The sequence below is a fragment of the Balaenoptera borealis genome, assembly GCF_965194805.1.
Source record: "Balaenoptera borealis genome assembly, chromosome: 4".
In the NCBI taxonomy this organism is placed as follows: Eukaryota; Metazoa; Chordata; class Mammalia; order Artiodactyla; family Balaenopteridae; genus Balaenoptera; species Balaenoptera borealis.
Window position 1 is genome coordinate 143,541,051 of NC_138861.1, and position 14,952 is coordinate 143,556,002.

Consider the following 14,952-nt stretch of genomic DNA (forward strand, 5'->3'; position numbering starts at 1 on the left):
AAATAATATTTCCCTCACTTCTTTCTTGAGCCAGTCTTCCAATACCTATGACTCCCTGCATAATTCCTTATAGATCATTAAGTTATAGGCTGGTCATATTATAAAATGCATTGTGTATTAGTCAGGGTTCTCCAGAGAAACAAATCTATGCTTGTACATCCTATTGGTTCTGGTTTCTCTCTCTCTCTGTCCCTCTCTGCCTCCCCCATATATATATATATATAATAAAGAACTGGCTGACATTTTATAGAAGCTGACAAGTCCCAAGATCTACAGGGTGAACCAGCCAACTGAGACCTAGGAGAGTCAATGGTGTAGTTCCAGTCCAAAGACTGTTAGGCTCAAGACCCAGGAAGAGCTGATGTTTCAGTTTCAGTGGGAAGGCAGCAAGAAAGCCAATGATGGGGCTTCCCTGGTGGCGCAGTGGTTGAGAATCTGCCTGCCAATGCAGGGGACACGGGTTCGAGCCCTGGTCCGGGAAGATCCCACATGCCGCGGAGCGACTGGGCCCGTGAGCCACAACTACTGAGCCTGCGTGTCTGGAGCCTGTGCTCCGCAACAAGAGAGGCCGTGATAGTGAGAGGCCCACGCACCGTGATGAAGAGTGGCCCCCGCTTGCCGCAACTAGAGAAAGCCCTTGCACAGAAATGAAGACCCAACACAGCCATAAATAAATAAATAAATAAATAAATAAATAAATAAATAAAATTTTAAAATAAATAAATAAATAAATGTTAACCTCAACCAAAAACATCCTCATAGAAACACCCAGGAAAGCATTTCAACAGATATCTGAGTACTCCATGGCCCAGCCAAGTTGACAAATAATATTAACCAGCAAAAAGTAATTTAGAAATGTCTGTGTATATATATAACCTATTACTACATATAATACAGTTATATATAACTAGAGGAAGAAATGTAGATAGAAATCTGAAAATAATTTTTCATTCCATTAAATAATTGGCCATACTGTCTTTTCCATTTGTAGCTGGTCCAGTGTCTTTAAAATACAACGCAGATTTTAAAAAGAAAATTTATACAGCAGAAATATTTCTTTTTCATAAACCAAAGAACACCTATGTTTCAGATTATATAAAATTAATTGATAGTTGAAAATATAAAAGAAGGAAATGATATTAAAATATTTGAGTTTTCTTTACTATTTTAAAAATATTATTGTTTTTGCTAAGTGAAATGTGGCACTTAAAAGTAGACAGCAAGGAAAATCATGAGTAAATTCACTTGATGCTGTTGATTCTGATTGAGAGTGGTCTTTTAGGAATTCCCAAATTGTTTTCAGGAACAACAGTAAGTCATCCACCCAAGACTACTGCACAGTTTTTCAAAAGACAAACCATTTCATGAAAAGTCTGCAATTATGTTCTATTAATGCAAACACATTGCAAATGCCATGGATTTAAATGGAAAACAAAAGAAGCTATAGAGTAGAAACTAACACAACACTGTAAACCAATTATACTCCAATAAAAATTTTTTTTAAAAAAGAAGATATCGTCAACACATTAAGATGCAGAGAGCTGGTTGTTATTTTATTTCTTAACACTTAATACTGGATTTCTTGATGTTATATAAAACTTAGTTCATTTTAAATCCGTGATTACAAATACTGTAGACGAAGAAAGACAGAGTGCTTTCAGATTTTTCCAGGCATGCTGAACACTCTTCTCTTGTCCCTTTCCAACCACTTTGCATCTTTCTCCACCCTGCTCTCTACCCAGGAGGCAGATATTTATCTGCCCATAAACTGTCTTATCTCATCCTCTGACTCCTCATTTGGTTTGACAAATAAGATGCATTGCCAGGACACTATGGACCGAAAACTGACAGTGCATCCACCCCCTCCCCAGCTCCCACCCCACCAGGCTTTAGGTTGGTAGTATGTATATGGCTACACTGAAGATCACATTTTGGAAACTGCTTTACCCAATCTTGCTCTTTCTGGCCTAGGTTGTTAAGGTCATTGGACACTATTGGTAGCTTTGCTGGGGTGATTCAACAACCCTTGTTGGTTTGCGAAAAAAACCTGTCCATACTTTTGCAATAAACTTTTCTCCAAACTCTTTCCTTTTCCTTTTCTCCTTTCTTTCCTTTCTCGCTTTCCTCCTTGCTTTTATTGAGGAATAATTTGACATATAACACTACATTAGTTTCAGGTGTACAATACAATGATTTGATATTTGTATATATTGCAAAATGATCACCACAATAAGTCTAGTTAACATTCATCACCAAACTCTTTGCAATTACCTCCTTTTAATGCACCCAGTTTCCTGCCATTGAATGATACATAAATAATTACAGAGTTAAGTTTGTGAATATTTTAGAATTATACAGAATGTTATTGAAGATAAGGTAAATAAGGGATATATTACATACGTATGTACATATACTATAGTTAGTTTTTAACTTTACATTTTGTAAGTTTTAGACTTACAAAAAAGGTTGCAAATAAGTACAAAGAATTTCCATAAATATATTTATTTCCATATATATTTCCATATGTATCCTGTACAAAGATGCCACCAATATTTTTATATAATCATAAAACAATGATTAATATCAGGTCTTACTAATTCAAAAACAGTAACAATAAACACCCCAAACAGTTGTTCCTTATGGAGATGAGATATGTTACACACTATGCTATTTCCATAGGGTTTCAAAATCCTTCTCACATATCCTACTTTATCGTGAGGGTTCTCTAACCCTCTGTTTCAAAAAGAAACATGAGCATGCACACACACACACACACACACACACACACACACACACAGACACACCCTATAATAAAAGATACTGAGGAAGACACAAATAAATGGAAGATATTACATGCTCATGGATTGGAAGAATTAATATTGTTAAAATATCCATATTACCCAAAGCAATATACAGATTCAATGCAACCCCTATCAAAACTCCAATTTTTCACAGAAAGAAAACAAAAAATCCTAAAACTTGTATGGAAGTACTAAAGACTCCAAATAGCCCAAGCAACCTTGAGAGAGAAAAACAAAGCTGGTGGCATCACACGTCCTGATTTCAAAATATAATACAAAGTTATATAATCAAAACAGAATGGTATTGACATAAAATAGACATATAGATTAATGGAACAGAATATACAGTCAGAAATAATCCCAAGCATAATATATGGACAATTAATTTATGATAAAGGAGCCACGAATATACAATAGGGAAAGGAAAGACTCTTCAATAAATGGTGTTGGGAAAAATTGGGCAGCCACATGAAAAAGCATAAAACTGGAGCCCTGACTTCCACCATAAACAGAAATCAACTACAAAATACTAAAGACTTAAATTTAAAACCTGAAACCATAAGGCTCCTAGAAGAAAACATGGGTGGTAAGCTGTTTGGTATGGAATTTTTGGACCTGACTCCCAAAGCAAAGTCAACAAAAACAAAAATAAAGAAGCAGGACTATGTCAAACTAAAGAGCTTCTGTACAGCAAAGGAACCATCAGCAAAATGAAAAGGCAACCCTGTGAATGGGAGAAAATACTTGCAAATCATACATTCAAAAAGGGACTAATTAAAATATATAAAAATACATTAAAAACTTAAGCAACTCAATAGCAAAAGAACAAATAATTTGAGTAAAAAATGGGCAGAGGATTTAGATAGACATTTTTTCCAAAGAAGACAGAGATGGTCAACAGACACATGAAAAGATGTTCAACATCACTAATTATCAGGGAAATGCAAATCAAAACCACAATGAGAGGACTTCCCTGGTGGCACAGTGGTTAAGAATCCACCTGCCAATGCAGGGGACACAGGTTTGAGCCCTGGTCCGGGAAGATCCCACATGCCATGGAGCAACTAAGCCTGTGCGCCACAACTACTGAGCCTGCACTCTAGAGCCCGCAAGCCACAACTACTGAGCCCATGTGCCACAACTACTGAAGCCCGCGCACCTAGAGCCCGTGTTCCACAACAAGAGAAGCCACCACAATGAGAAGCCCACGCACCACAACGAAGAGTAGCTCCTGCTCGCCGCAACTAGAGGAAGCCCATGCGCAGCATCAAAGACCCAATGCAGCCAAAAATACATAAATAAATAAACAAATTTATTTAAAAAAACCCCACACAATGAGATATCACCTCACACCTGTTAGAATATCAAGAGACAGCAACTGTTGGTGAGGATATAGAGAAAAGGGAACCTCTGTGCACTATTGATGGGAATGTAAATTGGACGCAGCTTCTATGGGAAACAATATGGAGGTCCCTCAAAACATTAAAAGTAGAACTATCATATGATCCAGCTATCTCATTTCTGGATACATACCCAAAGGAAAAGAAAACAGGATGTTGAAGCTTTATCTGCACTCACATGTTCCATTGCAGTAGTATTCACAATACCCAAAATATGGAAGCAATTTAACTGTTTGTCAGTGGATGAATAGATAAAGAAAATGTGTATATAAATACACTGAAATATTATTCAGCCATGAGAAAGAAGGAAATCCTGCCATTTATAAGAAATTGGATGGACTTTGAGGGCATTATGCTACGTGAAATAACCCAGACAGAGAAAGACAAATATTGCATGATACCACTTATATCTGGAATCAATCAATCAATCGATAAAAGTCAAACTCATAGAAATAGAAAGTAGAAAAGTAGTTACCTGCCTTGGATAGGGAAATAAGGAGAGGATAATAAAGGGTACAAACTTTCAGCTGTAAGATAAAAAAGATCTGAGGATCAAATGAAAACAGGGTGACTACAGTTGATAATAATGTATTGTATAACTGAAATTTACTGAGAGTAGAACTTAAATATTCTCACCCAAAAACTCCTATCTATCTATCTATAGATAAATATGTATTTTGATGGATGTGTTAAAAAAAGAAATAGTATAGATCTATGTTTACTTATAGGAGATATTTGCTAAAAATGTAATCTCTTGTGAAAAGAAAGCAAAATGCATAATTTTCTATATAAAATAGTATGATACCATTTTGTTACATTCATGTATCCATAAATAACACGTATTCAGTGCCCTATTTCCCACATTTTATGGTTTTCTAGAACATATAAAGTTATTCTATTTATTTTTTTTAAAAAAATCATGGTTACCAGGATTTTACTTAAAACAAAGGAGAAAGCTATAGAGACATTTCATCTAGTAACATTTTAAATAACATACTATAATCATCACCTGTTAAGTACCAATTAAGAAACACCTTTTTTACTTCTGCTGCTGCTGTTGCTGCTGTTGGGGTTATTCAGTAACGGTTCTTGAGAGATAAATTTGTGAATCTTTCTATAATTGAAAATTTCTTTACTTTACCCTCACAGTAGATATCATTTACCTGGAAATAAGATTCGGATTTCAAAATAATCCCCTGTCCCCAAATTTTGAAAGCTTTGACTAAATGTGTTTTTTCCTTTGCTATTAATGTTAAGATATAGGGAGGATGTTCCATTTCCATTAATTTATAAATAATCCACATTTTTTTCCTCAGGAGGCATTTTTCCTTCCATTTTGACCATTTTTGATTTTATAATACTTTTTAAAGAGAGAAATGCAGAGTATAACAATTAAATTTCATAAGGATGTGTGTAATTTTTTGTCTTTTATTTTTCCATGCTAGTTCCATTTAGTAGGGCTTTTCCATTTGGAAAATCCCTATTTTTATGCATTTCTGGAAATTTTTCTTCTATTATTCTATTGATATTTTTCTTGCTTCTATATTCACTCTACCGTCTTTATAGAAATTTTATTAAGATTCATTAAGTAATCAAATATGGTTTTATTTCCCCCCCAAGACAAAACATGGTGTGTCTGGAATTTTAGTAAAAGATACAATCAGATTGATGTGCATCACTAATGAGGAGCGACTTAATATGACTTTGAAGGATTAAGGCAACTGAAAGCGTTGGAGTAAATATCTCTATTCTATTATTCAAAACAATATGGGGTCAGCATCATTTCCTTTGTCTCTCCCCTTCAATTTACAACTAGTAGGACATCCGTAAGCCAACGGTTCCTCTGCACAGCACACCAGAACACTGTAGAGATACATATATCTGTATAGCTTATGGTGGGGGGATTGGACATTGTGGAGGTTGCAGAACCAGGGAAGCAGTGGCAGCAGTGCCTTCACTCAAGGTCCAGCAGTGGCAACGGCACTGGTGACCGCAGCACTGGCACCCCCTCTGGCAGAGGGGATCTAAGGTAAAAAGTGGCGAGTGGAAGTCTATCTGGCTCTGTGAGCTGCAGCTGAAGGGTCCTGTTGCAATTCAGCAGTACCCAGTCCTCAGAGGAGAGACATCTGTAACAGGGGGGAGGGAAAGGAAAGGGAAGGAGGCAGACAAAAAAGAATATCGTTATCTGCTATCTGCCCCAGAATTTAGCCAGAGGACCATCCAGAACCTCTGGGATTCCCTCACTTGAGGATCTCCCCTATGGGCTTGTCACACACCCAAAGCCCTAAGGTCCAAGCACATACTTCACCCCACTTTGTTCCCAGCCTTTTTTTTTCTTTCTTTTTCTTTTGAAAGCTTCCAAATACAGCCGTAAGGATCTATGGGGAAAAAAAAAGCAAAAATGTGTGCTATAGTGTCACCTGCTGGGAAACAATAGAAAGGCCTCTAATTGCCAATCTGTTGGACTGTTAGAATCAAAGTAAACAAAGCTTTACCTAAAAAACAAAGATGTTCACTACTTCAAATGTGCCAGCATAGGCACATATCATCAAACAACATGAAAAATTGTAGTAATATGGTATTACAAAAATAAAATGACAATTCTCCAGCAAGTAAACTGAAACTCACAAAAGAGTGTGATCTACCTGATAGAGAATTAAAAATAGCTGTTATGAATAAATTCAATGAGTTACAAGAAATTTCAGAAAGACAAGTCAACGAACTGGGGAATAAAATGAATGAACAGAAGGAGTGCTTTACCAAAGAGACTGAAATTATTGAAAAGAATCAAACAGAAATTCTGGAGCTGAAAAACTCAATAAACAAGACGAAGAATGCGTTAGAAAGCACTGGAAATAGAAAGATTAGCTAGAAGAGAGAATACACAATCTGAAAGATAGACATCTAGAAATAATTCAGCTGGAAGAGGAGACAGAACTAAGATTTTTAAAAAGTCAAGAAACTGTGTGAGAGCCTTCAGGCTCCATTAGGAGACCCAGCATAATAATGGTTATGTCAGAAGGAGAAAAGAAGAAGAAGGGGGAAGAGATGTTATTTAAAGAAATAATATCTGAAAACTCCCTAAACCTGGAGAAAGAACTGAGCATACAAGTCCACAAAGATAAAATAATGTATTGTGAATATTTATAAATGAAAGAATTTGGCTTTTCAGACTATAACAACATATGAAAGCAAGTTTGAAAGTGATGATATTTTTGTGTTGTTAGGGTTATATCAGGCTGTAAAGAGAAATTCCTAGCTATGGAGAAATTTAATAATTATGCTAAGTGACCTGAATGAAAATTATTATTTTAGAATAAGAGTGTTAGATGTAAAAAGTGTTGGCTTAAGATTATTCTGAGGATAAGATGGTATATTCTGAACATGAGAAATATAGTGAAGTGTCTCTTTATCTATTTGGGTCCAAACACTATTAAGAAGATGAAACCAATATACAGACTCTCTCTTTCTAAAATATGTCCAAACTTAAACACACAAAATTTGTAATTCTATGCTAGTAGTGCATGCACCCCGCCTTCCCAAATTATCAAAATATGTGATTACTAGAATAAGAAGATTGTGATAGAGGAACATATACAACACGGATATTAAAGAAGGATCTATGATTCCTGATAAATAATTAGTTATAGGCATCAACAATAAGAGAACTCAAAGAAAACACAAGATAAGAATTAGAGAATTATCTTTTCCACTGTCTACATTTTGTTCTAACAAGGACTGCTGCAAAGACCCCACCCCCACCAAAAGAGGTAAGGGCGACACTCTCTTTATAGAAATGAGTTCTAACCCACAGCCTATATCACAGTAAACAATGAAAAGTTAAAAGCATTTCCTTTAAGATCAGAAACAATAAGCATGCCCATTCTCACCATTTTTATTTAACATAGTATTAGAAGTCCTAGCCAGAGCAATCAGACAAGAGAAAGAAATAAACGGAACCTAAATTGGAAAAGAAGTAAAAACTGCCATTGTTCACAAACGACATGATATTGTACACGAAACATTCTAAGGACGCTATTAAACTAATAAATGAATTCATTAAAGTTGCAGGATACAAAATTAACATACAGAAATATGTTGCATTTCTATACACTAATTACAAACTATCAGAAAGAAAAATTAAGAAAACAATCTCACTTACACTTGTATCAAAAAGAATAAAATGCCTAGGAATAAATCTAACCAAAGACATGAAGGCTTGTACTCTGAAAACAATAAGACATGGATGAAATAAATTGAAGACACAAACAAATGGAAAAATATACCATGCTCTTAGATTGGAAGAATTGTATTGTTAAAATGTATTGTTAAAGTGACCATACTATCCCAGGCAATCTACAGATTCAGTGCAATCCCTATCAAAATACCAATGGCATTTTTCACAGAACTAAAGCAAATAATTCTAAAAATCTATATGAAACCACAAAAGATATCAAATAGTCAAAGCAATCTTGAGAAAAAAGAACAAAGCTGGAGGTTTCACACGTCCTGATTTCAAAATATGTTACAAAGCCACAATAATCAAAACAGTACGGTACTGGCACAAAAACAGACACATAGATTAATGGAACAAAGCAGAGAGCCCAGAAATAAACCCACGCTTATATGGTCAATTAATCTATAACAAAGGAGGCAAGATTATACAATGGGGAAAAGACAGCCTCTTCAATAAATGGTGTTTGGAAAACTGGACAGCTACATGCAAAAGAATCAAACTGGACTACTTTCCCACACTGTAAAAAAGTAAACTCAAAAATGGATTAAAAACTTAAATGTAAGACCTGAAACCATAAAACTCCTAGAAGAAAACATAGGCAGTACCTTCTTTGACATCTGTCTTAGCAACATATTTTTGGATCTGTCTCCGCAACATTTTTTTGGATCTGTCTCCTCAGGCAAGAGAACCAAAACCAAAAATAAACAAATGTGATTATGTCCAACTAAAAAGATTATTAACAATGAAGGAAACTATCAATTAAAAAAAAGGCAGCCCACTGAATGAGAGAAGATATTTGCAAATAATGTGTCTGACAAGGGGTTAATATCCAAAATACACACAAAATTCATACACCTCAATATCAAAAAACAACCAAGCAACTCCATTAAAAAATGGGCAGAGGAACTGAATAGACATTTTTCCAGAGAAGGCACACAGATGGCCAACAGACACATGAAAAGATGATCTACATCATTAATCATCAGGGAAATGCAAATCAAAACCACAATGAGAGACGATCTCATACCTGTCAGAATGGCTATCATCAAAAAGTCAAGAAACAACTAATATTGGCAAGGAGGTGGAGAAAAAGGAACCCTAGTGCACTGTTGGTGGGATTGTAAATTAATGCAACCACTATGGAAAACAATATGGAGCTTCTTCAAAAAATTAAAAATAGAACTGCTATGTGATCCAGCAATTTCACTTCTGAGTATTTACCTGAAGAAAACAAAAACATAAATTCAAAGAGATATATTCACCCCATGTTCATTGCAGCATTATTTACAATAGCCAAGATACAGAAGCAACCTATGTGTCCACTGGTAGATGAATGGATAAAGAAGATGTACCATATATATATATCATATACATACCTACATATACACACGGTGGAATATTAGTCACAAAACGGGAAATCCTGCTATTTGTCATAACATGCATGCATCTAGAGGATATTAAGCTAAGTGCAGTAAGTCAGAGAGAGACAAATACTGTAAGATTTCATTTATATGTGGAAAGTAAAAAACAGAACCAAAAGATAAAACAAAAAGAAAACAGAATCAGATACAGAGAACAAATGCGTGGTTGCCAGAGGGAAGGGATATGGGGGGATGAAAAAGATGAAGAGGATTAAGAGGTACAACCCTTCAGTTATAAAATAAATAAGCCATGGTGAAAAAATCTTTAGCATAGCTAACATGGTCAATAATATTGTAATACATTTTTGTGGGGACAGATGGTTACTAGACTTATTGTGGTGATCATCTCATAATGTATGCAAATGTCAGATCACTATGCAGTGCACCTGAAACTAACATAATATTGTTCATGAACTACATTTCAATTTAAAAAGACAGAAAGAAATGAGCCCTAGTTTCTATATCCTGAAAAAATGTTCTGTTTTCCATTATTTATGTCAAGGTGCTTTTGTCCTTGACAAAAGATAATTTACCTCATATATTTCAAAACTTGATGGTCAAAGGAAAAACTTGAAAAGTCTGACTTTCAAATATATACTTTTCAGTTTTATATGATATAGAATATTAGAATATCCTTTTATACAGACTGACCCACCTTGGAAAAAGCATCCAATTGTCCTTCATTTATTCATGTATTCATTTTTAAAAACAGTCAATGCCAGGACTGTGTTGGAGATACAGCAGGGATTAAGATAGATTTGATATTTCCCATTTTCAGTCCAGGAAACAAACAGAAGCAAAGACTTTTGCCAGGAACAACCCTGGCAATATAACCTATTATATGCCAGGAATTGTTCTGGGGATACAGCTGTGAGAAAGAAAGATAACAGCACTTGCTCTTAAGTTGTTCACAATCCTGTAGTGGAAAGCAAAGACTGTATTCCTAAGTTAGGTTGCCTGAGCAACTCTGTAGCTCCAAGTTCAGAAACACTATGTGTAAAGGTTTAAAAGCATATATGAATTGAAGACGGTTTTATTGAAGAAATGTGCCTTTTCAGAGGGAGGTCTTGGGTTGAGTTATTAAGAAAATCAATGCTAGTTTTGGTGAAGGGCTATGAGTAAGTGTGTAACTGGTCACATGCAATGCTGCTATGCCCAGTTAACAATTCTCTGCAATGAGTTATGCAGGAAGGAATTCTCTCTACTTCTGCACATTATATATGACTGCACTGACACTTTGAAGGTTGGTTGTTTGGGGAATGTTAGGAGATAAAACGATTTCACTGAACCTTGCTGTTCTCTGGATGAGCACTGAAAGGAGCTTCCTTTAAAACAGTCTCTCGAATAGAAGAAGCACAGGAAGGAAGCCTTAAGGCCATTATAGCTGGAAAACTATTTTGCAAGTACCAACAGATTCCCAATTTGATGTCTTTCAGAAATAAGAGTGAGCAATAAGCAATAGGTAGTAGAGGCGGTGCCAGTGTACCTGGGGTCATGAATAGTGTGATTTCATCTGTGTCCACAGCTGGAAGTATTTGCTATCATTTAGCTGTATGTACATACATCAATTTCTTCACTGATATAAGCTTCTGTGTGTGTGTATGTGTGTGTGTGTGTGTGTGTGTGTATGTATATATATATATATATCTCAATACCTTGATAAATATAAGCCTCATGTGTACATCTCCTAAAATACATTTCATGCCTTCCCTTTCAGACCAACATTCATTTCAAACCCACTCTATAAAAATTAATTCATTACAGAAAGCATATTAAGGAAATAACTGTTGTATAGACAGGTCAAGAGATGAGGCTGGTGTTGAAATAAGAGTAATTTAGAATGCAATATGGACAAAAATTGAGATTTGATTTAATAAATAAACTAGAAAATAAATCACTGAGCTTATTCAGGGATAATATTTCAATTTGCAACCTACACCAACACTGAGTTCACATGAATCCAATCATTAAAAGGTCGCTTACAGTTGACCAGAATGAATTTCAACCTCCCAAAGCTACCCATTATATAAAAGTAGTTTTATACTAAAGAGAAGAGATACTTTTATAGAGTAAAATAACCATAAAATGAATGAAGGTATTTCAAGGATATTAGATATTTGCAAAGTAGTTCTTTACAAAAATGCTCCATTAGGAATAAAGACTAAATGTTTTCTATAGAAAATAATGATGGGATTTGATATTGGAGGTGTCAGCTATGAAGACCACATGGTTATTGTGAGAAATAACATTTAACCTTTCTCTTGTGGCTGATGGAGGCCAATGCAGTATTTTATTATCAACATTGGCAGGTGATTTATTACCACTGCTTCTACTCCAGTAAAGCCACATTAGGCTGTGCTCAATGTATCATTTGTTATCTTCAACCCCCCTGCACACTTCCTGCATGCATAATCTCTTTGTTCTAGCAAATTTTAAACATAGAAGAGTAAATATTTAAGTAATTACTCCAGATTAATCAGAAACTACGGAGGTAAAGTCGACTAGCTAAATAGATTATGCCAGACAATGCCTGACGTAATCATAAAGTTCTGGCTTCAGGAAGAGTGATGGTTATACATCCGAAACATCCACTATGCATAATGGTGCATTAGTGTAGATAGAGCAGTGACAGAGAATAAATCACAGGCACAGTTTTAGAAGGGAATAAAATTTTGTGGAATAAATTCAGGTCAGATAGCTTTCAACAGTTTCTGTTTTCAGAACTTACTACCTAAAAAAAAAAAAAAAAAAAAAAATCAGTCAAATTGTCTGAAATTGCTTGGCAGATGCACTGAGAATGGTTTCCCTATCTTTCAACTCGTCTATTCGACATTAGTGTGGAAGCATATTTAGGAATATCAAATAGTTCTATCCTCTAAACTTTCACATTTTATATATGTATCCCTGATGAGTATTAGCATCTTTGGAAATGGAAGTCTTTGCTTCAGTAAAATGTGGTTAATGATCATCACTCTTAAATACAGAATGAACTTGTTTCCATACGTTTTTCTTTCAGTCAATGATCATAAATATTAACTAAGCTTATAAAGTGTTTTAGAGAAGAGTTCTTCTCTGTGTGGTGCTTTACTCTATGAGAAGTGTTTTTAATTACCTTAATTCCTAGCTTCTTTCTACCTCTTTATTCACTCTGCCCACAGGAGGTGGAGTAATTTACATGACTGGCAAATTTGGAAATAATTAACCAGGCAAGCTTTGCTCATCTCTGCCCTTCATCTTGATAGTAAGCAAGTCTACAGAGATAATCCATTCTCTATTGCTCGTTTAGGGATAGGTCTCCTCTGTGCTACTGTGACTGGGTCACTATTAATTTTGATGTTTGATATTAAGAAGCTTATTATTGGTTTTATATATAATCTATGTCTCCCAACCTATACTTTAGAAGTTATAATGGAATATTTTTGTTTCTCATTATCACTCTTCTCAGAACTTGGACAATTGAGAGGGGGGTTATTTACTGAAAATGCTCAGTAACTCCAACATGTCCTATGGATTAAAAAATATATAGATTCCTTCTTTTCCTCCATTTCAGGCAGTTCCTTTTGCTAGGATTCCATATGGTTGCCTATTCGTTAGCCTGGCAATCTCAAAGCTTGAATTCATTTCAGTTATTAAAAGAAAATAATAAGCACGCATTTCCTAAAATAAATGACCATAGATAAACATTTAACCCCCAGCATACGTGTGCCAAATATTCTAAGTGATTTTGAGCAAAGAACTAAACAATGTGATTGGACCGGAAATGAACACAAAGATTAAAAACTGAATGAAGTGATAAGGGAGAAAACATGGAGAGGATAGATATTCAATAAAATACATGTATGGAGGTGCTGTAATAAATAAAACCTGGCTGACATTATGAGGACCAGTAGACATATATTTGATTCAGAAATAACTGGAACTAAATCCTGACTATGCTACATATTTCAACTTTGAAAGCAATCTTTCTGAACCGAAGTTTTATCAATAGTAAAATTGTGCAAAAAACTTTTAAGTCATAGGGAAGTTAGCAGATTTTTCTTAATAATGTATGTAAAATACCAACACATATTAAGGAATCAATATATGTTTTCTCTAGTTCTCTCCAAAGTTTTTTAAGGTCTCTTTAAGAAAACTGACACACAAAGAGATGGGTATAGAGATATGGGTATAGAGTAGGAATTGGAGAAGAATAAAGTACTCTAAGTAATTACTGTTGAATAAAATAAGATAATAAGCATAAAGTGGTTATATGCAGATGCCAAGAGACTGATTGTTGGATCTGGGTGAACTAGAAAAACATGCTGAATGATATAATATTTTGCCTTAAATTTATATTCCTTGTGTGAGTTTGTGTATAATTGAATGTGAATATAAAAAGGAGATGTAGACTAGTAAATAGAACACACGTTCCTAAAATATGGGACTATGGAATAACGTGGGTAAAAAATTGGATATGCTAAATAAAGCTATTGCTATGGGAGTTATATAACTCTGGGAGTAACTGAAGTGATCAATGGCAGTAGACTATAAGTTTCAGTAAGGCAGGTATTTGTTATCCTTGTATGAAACAAAGTTCATCTCACGCAATGCTTGGTTGATGGTTTATTGATATTATAAATAAAACTAATGTAGTAGTGTTGAGCTTATAAAGAAGGTAAGTTGACACTAGGAATATAAATAATTCTAAATACTTTATTTTAAAGAGCACAGCAAATATAACCTTAAGAATGTCTGCTAAATAGTGGTAATAAATCTGAAGATATCTTCAATTTTGGCTGTGTAAATTTGCATGACAACATACAGAAACAGTAGTTGTATCTTTCCGTTTCTGTCACTCACAATAATACACATTGGTAAGCTTATTTAAATGTCTGTAACTTGAAACACAGACACATACACATATGCACATGCACGTATAAGTACGGCAAATTCATTGTAAAAAGCAACTGTCCTCAATATATTCAATTCAAAATTTAGTAAGAAATGGAAGGATTAATTGTTGGAGGTGAGACAAACTTGGATAGGCCAGTCTTGAAATTAAACCTGCTTACTTAAGTGTAGCACATACAAGAACACAGAAAAATCATATAAAG